We start from the raw sequence: 9,190 nt of genomic DNA on the forward strand, positions 1-9,190 counted from the left end.
ATTTGAAATTGTTTGCACTCCATGGTCAAGTTGCAATCTTCTTGAACGTATAATGCATAACTTAGAAGATAATATCGTGCTAAGAAGGATAGAGCTTATGTCGCATGATGCACTCATGAATTAAATTCATGGTCGTGGTTCATATAGAGGATAATCTTAGAAGCCCATTGAATGATGTCCAAATCGTCGCAATACATGGAAAGGAATTACGAACTTTGCAAATTGCATGCGAGGATGGCTGCATTTTAGGTCGGGTTAAGTAATAAAAGGAAAGATTAAATCAATAATGGTCTCATGGCATTTGCTCATGCATGGAGATCTCTTCTCAAAATTTGAATGCATCTCCATCAAAAATATTAAAGCTTTGATTTTGTTGCATCAAAGTAGGGTTTATACGTGTGTTAGCTCTGAATTGTCAATCATTATAGTTTAGGCAAGGAAAAGTAACGATCATTGTAGATCTTATAGCTGCATAGAAGGAAAAAGTCTATGAATCACATATTTGCATGGAATGTTATATCTTGCAATTATTTACATCTTTTAGGAAAATTATTTGCATCTCTAAGGAAAGAACACCTTTTATCACAAGACAATTAGATAAATTAGGTAAATCACTTGAAAGGGCATAACTCACATGGGATTCATAAAAAGCATAAATAGTTAGTACGACGAACACCTCAATGTGCTAGTCAGGGCTAAGTTACGTTAAAATTCTGCCTAGTATCGCACTTAGGTTGCCGACCTAATAATTCCAATCCCAAAGCTCCTACCCACATTCACGGAATGTTAGGGTTAGCTAAACGCCTATGCAAGAACGATCTAAGGTTCTCACCCTAGTGATTGAATGACCAAATACTAGGCCTCCGTATGGATTTAGGAACCCTAGGGCCAAAGCATCGTCGGCCTAGTAGGGTTAGGGTTGGGTTGGGTCAAGAGGATTCCCAAACCCTACATCTTGACCAAAGGTATTCTTGACCAAGGAATACCGTGTGATGGGAGAAATAATCCCACAAGTTAGGTGCGACACTTATCTCGTGCAACAAGTTGCAGCCTCGCATGGTTTTGTGTCTAAACCACAAAATAGTATTGCCACTCCTTAGAACAAGGGTTGGCGGATTCTAAGTACAAGTCTAATTTTCTAGAGGATGAGTAGACATCCTGCTACATCACCCTTCCTTGAGGCTGATTTGCCAAGTTAGGGAAATTATGAACTGCCTAGCAATCAATTGACCAATCAAGTTAGGGCGACGAGGTTGCCCAGGATTCATTGTCTTTAATTTAAGGAAACATAAGGTGGAAACAATTTTGGTTAACTAGGTATAAACCCTAATCCAAGGATAAAAGGGTAAAACAAGCAACTTAGCTTACGAAACCCTTGGGATCTTTCCAAGTCGCAATTGATCCCGAATCGAATGAGAGAAGGATTCACACAGCAGTTGGCCGTACAAACGACCACTAGAATACTTCTTTGCTCAAGGAACTAAAGCTGGAAAATAACTAATGCTTCAGGTTGAAAGCCTGGAGGGAGAGGCAGTATCAGTTACCCCCGACTGTCTGCCTGACCCTATCCAAGGGGGTTGTTAGCCGCTCCGGGTACGTGGACCGAACCTGCCGCGAGAGGTCTCTCCGTGGGTGCTACTTAGAGTAGGAGGACGGTTGGGTGCCAGGGGGGCTCTGGCCGTAAATCCCTTGTCTCCGAACCCTACACAAGAGGCCAACATGACTCGAGATTGGATCTCGAGGCCCGTATACTAGTCTACGGGCGGAAACTTGGAATAGTGATCCCTGAGGATTGCTAGATTTGCCTTCGGGCGGGGATTATGAAATAGCCTTTTGGCTGGATTATCTGATGTATTCCAAAGACTGATAAATAAAGATCAAATGTTGAAAAGGAACTTGTTTGACATTGTTTTTCTATGTCAGTGCCTAAGTTATGTGAAGGAACCAATGATAAGGTTAATTAAGGAAGCTATTTTTGCTTGTCAAACTAAATGTGGTAGGTAATTAGACAACTAAACCAACCTGAGGAAAGTGTGATGGATGTGACCATGGGTCTGTCCTACGGAAGGGTGGTCCCGATTGACCGGAAACTTTTCTCAATGGAATTGACAGCAAGGTAACGATGACCTAGAGTCTAGAAAGCTAGAGTCCTGATTTATACTGTTTTAGGGGAACGGAATGGGACTATGCCTTATGGGTAGAGAGGTCGAGTTTTGCATCCCTCTCATTTTCCATTCTCCTTGAACCAAGTGCAGTATAAATCTGTTTTGGCCCTAATGTTTCTACGTAAAGTAGTTCGAATGCTAGTTACCTCTGAGGAACTTGACCATTAGGGAAACCCTAATTCAGGTCGATCCTAAGTGGGAACGGCTGGAATGCTTCGGCTTCGTGGCAGACTCGGGAAGACCTAGATCGCAAACCCCGTGACATTCTGTGGGAGTGCCAGGCGGCGCTTTCTGGACTCTCTTCCCGATGGGCTGTTAAGACGTGTCCTACAAGCAGACAGGTGGACATGTTACACTTCATTAAGAGTGTTGGTAGCAACCCATGAGATCAAGCTTTCTGCCACTATCCAAAAACATCCCTTTTATGATAAATTGCTTCTAGAAGAAGATCTACACATGGCTACCATACTAGGAGTAGGGAGCATGGTACTTGATGTTAGCACATATGTCTTTTGCCTCACTCAAAAGACGTATGTTAGCACATATGTCTTTTGCCTCACTCAAAACCCTACAATCCTAGATCTCTACGCTTCCCATCAATACAACCTTGACTTCTTTAGCTGGTTCCATCCAAGCCTACAGGAGGACAAAAATCCTAAACTACCTCTTGGTTTTACACCAGAGTCACCCAACCCTCCTGAGCAAGAGAAAAATAGCTCTAAACACAACACTTGTGCTGATAAGAAGCACTGGAGGCATGTTTCAATGGGAAAGGATAAGAGCCTAGAGCAAACGCCCCCTGACCAGGAGCAACTACCACAATACAATTGGATGAGGAGCTAAACTGAGGGGAATTAGCTGAAGATCTAGACTCTCTAAGAAGAGAGGTAGTTGTACCCTCACAACCTCATGAGGCTATTCAATAGGCTGCGGTTATGTCCCATGAGGAAATACCAGAGTAAGAGAAGGCTTAGGCCCAACCAAGCACATCAATGGCTGACCTAGTTCAGGGTCCTAAGTCTTTAAAGGATACACCTCAATTGCCCAAGAAAATGATGAGAAAACAATGTAGATGCCAAGAAGATCAAGAATAAGAGCACTAAAGAGCTGAGGAATAAAACATCAAGCCCATCCACCAATGAACCCATTGCCATCTCTCCTAATAGTGGTGAAACCTCAGACACATCCATGTGTTCTAATAAGTCAAAGCAACCATTACCATCAACGGTTGCTTGCAACACTCAATCCACCAGCAACGGAACTTGCATTGACCAATCAAGAGTGGATACAACATTGTCACAACAGGGTGAAAAATCTATACCAGTCACATCCGAGGAGAACCATGACGCAAGAGAAACAAAGCCTCAAGAGAAATATGAAAACCCCAAGGACATCAGCAATCCTAGCATTGATCAATCTTGCTCATCTAGGCTTGAGCCCCCAGCTATGTTAAAGCCTAGGGAAGCCCCTAGAACCTTGCATGACATATCAACTGAGCAAGCCTTCATAGAACATAATAGTGTCACAGAGTGCTTGACTGAGTGGGAGGCTAAACTCAAATTATTTGCACGTGTCTACGTCCTTGCAAACATAGGCACATTCCCTAGGGAGCAACTTGAAGAATACTTGCCATGTCCCCTATCTTGGGAAGAGCAAGAACATCTTAACAACCACTATGACACACGCCTACATAAGTGCATGCAACTCATCTATGATGAGGAGGCCAACGAGCTATGCTTAACTATGACATTCAACACAAAGCGCTTTGCCAACCAAATCTCTTAGAGATAGAGCAACTAAAGCAACAATCAGAGGGTCAAAGTCAATTTGAAAAACGTTGGTTTGAACACCACGTTACAATGGCCAAACTAGGAGCCCAACTCAAAGGAGCCATTGGCCAAATGGCAGTCTCAAAGAGACCTAACCTATGTGGCTTTTCAAATATTGACTACCATTCGGGGTATGGACTTAGCTGGAACTAGCTAAGAGAACTCTTTGGTTGATAGGATTCTTACTGAGGAGGAGCTACATGTTGTGAGTAGATTTGGACAAGGTACCATGCTACTTGATGTTGTAAAATATATGTTGTTGTTGAGTAGGCTACCATGAGTACTAGATGCGTGTGCCATACTCCAATACAATCCTGAGTTCTACAATTGGTTTTTATCCTCACGAAGTGATATGGATTCATAAAGGTGTACATAAATAAACAATGAGTGACTATCTAAAAATAATACCAAAAAAAGAAAAGCCAGCACACACACAAGCAATGATAATCAAGCGCATGTGATATGCATCGAAGTCAACACCATGGGATTCAAATAAGTGACGTCTCTTTGAGCTGCACCTGTTCATTATGGTGGTTGAAGGATACAATTTGCATGTACTCTCAAGAGTTTCCAAGTGAATGCAGGTCGACACATGTCTCTGTACGAAAGCGTTCAATGTCCAAGTCACCACAAAACCACCAACCCCACAAAGAACCATTATGGGGAAAGCAGCATAAATACTAAGAAAAAAGAGCCATGACAGAAGCCCTATTGCTGGAAGAGAAAATCACCCTTGCAGAACACCCACAATGCATTTGAGCATGGCCCAAAGCATAGTCATTGCTACTCTCTCTTTCTTGGAAACTCTACATTTGGCTCACTGCAGTTTGCTACCTCAATTGTACCAATATCTCACATGTTACAAAGAGGTTTGCCAAATCCCAAGTAACAATTGTTCCTCTAGCATCAAGGCTAGTAACACAATCATCGTTGTAATATCCATTTTTCACAACCTTTGGATCTCGACCTTTCCCAATCCAAATGAAAGGCTAATAGCCTCAACATAATGTAATGGTTGTATTCATGTTATCAAAAAAAAAAGAGAAAAAAAAAAGAAAGAAAGAAGAAGAGCCCATGATCACAACACAACACCTAGGGATCCTCAAATTAGGTACGTCCAGTGACCTTGGTTGGCTAGCTCTATCCCTAGTCCCCTAGCCCTTTACACATCCCCCACAATTGTTCAGGGCACATCAACATACCTAGGGAGCTTGTCTCGCCTATGGTTAGACCTAGGGAGCTTGTCTCACCTATGGTTAGACCTGTCATCCTGTCCCATTTGCACAATTCTTTTTTTGCACTCCATGTCAGTACCATTGCAATCAATAGTGCTAAGCAAGGCACAAAAGACCATGGAAAGTACACCGTACTCTTTGAACAATACAAGTAGCCACCAGATACCAAAATCTAAGGTGTCAATGAGCTCAATTATGCTATATCGTATTGTCACAATCACAAATGATGTCTCAAGAAGCCTTCATGTGTACTTCTTCTCAACATTAATAATTTTTTCCACCCCATTGAATGCTTTCTTCATCCACACATTGCTACAAGGAACTAGACCAGCAGTCTTCTAACTACGTAATATCTAAGAATGCATGGGCACTCACAATACTGTCTACACCACAATCTATATATAGTTTGGGTCCTCAAGTGTAGGACCTTACTCTTAGCTTTCTTAGAGTTTGGCCTGTCTCCCAAACTAATCAAATTATAGCTTGTGCGCACGACAAGAAGACTAGCACTAACCCCGAGGGAGAGAACCATATGAGATGTTTTCAATCACAGGTATTGAAGACTCCAATCAAAGTACCGTTAGCTCTTCATGAACATTTAACTCTGAACTCTTGTCCTTTATCATCATAAAAATCCCACCAAAGAATCGTCATGTGCAGAATCCAAAAAAAAACCAACACTGGTGCCAGCCAGTCAATGCAATTCCCAACAAATAACATCTCTATCACCAACTCTAGCAACCCTACCGCCAGCCACCAAGCCAACAATGTGCCCCCAACAACGACCTTCATCTGCACCACCACCAAAACTCATGCAAGGAAAACCAGATATGTCCATTCCACCCATGTGTTTGGTGCATGCCAACGCATGCTACCTATAGGCCGGTGAGTGCCATGGGACTGGCACTCATCTAGGATGGGGGATAATGTTAACCCTCAGATAAAAAAGGTGGAAAATTTAGATTTATTTAAAGAGGAAGATATAGCCAAAGCAAAGTGAAATGAAAGAGGAAGGCGCACCAAGAAGAATCTAGAAACACAAGAAGTTCAAAATAGCCCTAAATCAAGGAGAAAGGCGCACAAGAAAAAGCACAAGTAAATACTTTTATAAAAGATCACAAGGCACACCATGATTTATTTTAAGAGTGCCAGGATTTCACCCGCCATGCAAATTGTAAAGGTAGATGGGCGGTGGAAAGAAAGCTAGGAAGATAGGAGAACAATGGTAAAAAGCGCCTATGGCCATGTAAAAAATGGGATAGCCCAAAAGAGATTTAGAGTTTTGTATATAAAGTTGAAAAGTGAATGAGAAGCTTATTCTTGTGTGTGTCCAAAAGTAGCTCTCTCCTTGTTCTTCTTCTTCTTCTTCTTGCTTGCTTAAGCTTGAGCTTAAGAGAGGGAGTGCGAGAGTGTGAGAGAAAGAGTGGGTGAGAGTGAGGGACCGGGGTGGAGAAGCTCTCCTTCTTCTCCTCTCTTCTTCTCTTCTCTTCTCTAGCCTTGTCTTGCTCGTGGCAATGGAGCTTGGATCCTAGAGCTTGAGGATGGAGCTTTGCTTGAAGCTTGCACTTGGATGATGGAGCTATTGGAGTGCTCGAGGGAGGAGATAACTTGATCGTGTATGGAGGTAAGCTTACTACACCCGTAGAGATGGATGGAGTATCGGCTATGTGAGAGGCAACCATTAGTGCTCGGCTTGGAACACTTAAAGCAATAAGCGGTCCGTGGGTCTTGGCAAGTTGATCATCCTCAGACAAACAAGGTGGAAAATCTAGATTTATCTAAAGAGGAAGACAGAGCCAAGGCAAAGTGAAACGGAAGACGAAGGCGCACCAAGTAGAATCTGGAAACATAAGAAGTGCAAAATAGCCCTAAATCAAGGAGAAAGGTGCACAAGAAAAAGCACAAGTCAATAATTTTGTAAAAGAGCGCAAGGCACACCATGATTTATTTTAAGAGTGCCAAGCTCTCACCTGTGCAAATTGCAAAGGTAGATGGGCGGTGGTAGGGAAGCTAGGAAGATAGGAGGACAATGGGAAAAAGGACGAGCATATAAAAAAGGGGATAAGGGGATGACCGCCCAAAAGGAATTTAGGGTTTTGTATATAAAGTTGAAAAGTGAATGAAGAGCTCATCCATATGTGTGGCCAAAATCAGCTCTCTCCTTCTTCTTCTTCTTCTTCTTCTTCTTCTTCTTCTTCTTACTTGAGATTGTGCTTGAGAGAGGGAGTGCGAGAGTGTGAGGAGTGTGTGTGTGAGGGTGAGGGACCAGGGTGGAGAAGCTCTCCTTCTTCTCCTCTCTTATTCTCTTCTCTTCTCTTCTCTTCTCTTGCTCACAACAATGGAGCTTGGAGTGTCGAGCTTGAGGATGGAGCTTGCTTGAATCTTGCATTTGGATCATGGAGCTACCGGAGTGCTCAGGAGAGGAGATAACTCAATCGGACATGGAGATAAGCTCACTATACCCATAGAGAAGGATGGCGCGTCGGCTATGTGAGAGGTAGCCATTAGTGCTCGGCATGGAATGCTTGAAGCAATAAGCGATCCGTGGGTCCGTCTTGGCTGTTGATCACCCTCAGACAAACAAGGTGGAAAATCTAGATTTATCTAAAGAGGAAGACATGGCCAAGGAAAAGTGAAACGAAAGATGAAGGCACGCCAAGAAGAATCTGGAAACACAAGAAGTGCATAATAGCCCTAAATCAAGGAGAAAGGCTCAGAAGAAAAAGCACAAGTCAATACTTTTGTAAAAGAGCGCAAGGTGCACCATGATTTATTTTAAGAGTGCCAATCGTGAAAATTGTAAAGGTAGATGGGCAGTGGTAAGGAAGTTAGGAAGATAGGAGGACAATGGGAAAAAGGGCGGCCATGTAAAAAAAGGGGATAAGGGGATGACCGCCCAAAAGGGATTTAAGGTTTTTATATAAAGCTAAAAAGTGAATGAGAAGCTCATTCTTGTGTGCGGCCAAAAGTAGCTCTCTCCTCCTCCTCCTCCTCCTCCTCCTTCTTCTTCTTCTTCTTCTTCTTCTTCTTCTTCTTCTTCTTCTTCTTCTTGAGCTTGTGCTTGAAAGAGGGAGTGGGAGAGTGTGAGGGAGTGTGTGTTTGAGGCTGAGGGACTGGGGTGGAGAAGTTCTCCTTCTTCTCCTTTCTTCTTCTCTTCTCTTATCTTGCTCGTAGCAATGAATCTTGGAGTGTGGAGCTTGAGGATGGAGCTTGCTTGAATCTTGCACTTGGATCATGGAGCTACCGGAGTGCTCGAGAGAGGAGGTAACTCAATCGAGCATGGAGATAAGCTCACTACACCCGTAGAGATGGATGGCATATCGGTGATGTGAGAGGTAGCCATTAGTGCTCGCCTTGGAACGCTTGAAGCAATAAGCAGTCCATGGATCCATCTTGGCAGTTGATCACCCTCAAACGAACAAGGTGGAAAATCTAGATTTATCTAAAGAGGAAGACAGGTCCAAGGAAAAGTGAAATGAAAGACGAAGGCATGCCAAGAAGAATCTCGAAACACAAGAAGTGAAAAATAGCCTTAAATCAAGGAGAAAGGTGCACAAGAAAAAGCACAAGTCAATACTTTTGTAAAAGAGTGCAAGGCACACCATGATTTATTTTAAGAGCATCCATCCGCCGTGCAAATTGTAAAGGTAGATGGGCGGTAGGAAGGAAGCTAGGAAGATAGGAGGATAATGGGAAAAATGGCCTAGGCCAAGGCCGACCATGTAAAAAAGGGGATAAGGAGATGACCACCCAAAAGGGATTTAGTGTTTTGTATATAAAGTTGAGGAGTAAATGAGAAGCTCATTCTTGTGTGTAGCCAAAAGGAGCTCTCTCCTTCTTCTTCTTCTTCTTCTTCTTCTTCTTCTTCTTCTTCTTCTTGCTTGCTTGAGCTTCTCCTTAAGAGAGGGAGTGCGAGAGTGTGAGGAAGTGAGTATGTGAGGGTGAGGGACCGGGGTAGAGA

Source organism: Lygodium microphyllum, chromosome 19 (genome assembly GCF_053477565.2).
Source record: "Lygodium microphyllum isolate KBCC chromosome 19, Lygodium_microphyllum_v1.1.10, whole genome shotgun sequence".
NCBI classification, from domain to species: Eukaryota; Viridiplantae; Streptophyta; class Polypodiopsida; order Schizaeales; family Lygodiaceae; genus Lygodium; species Lygodium microphyllum.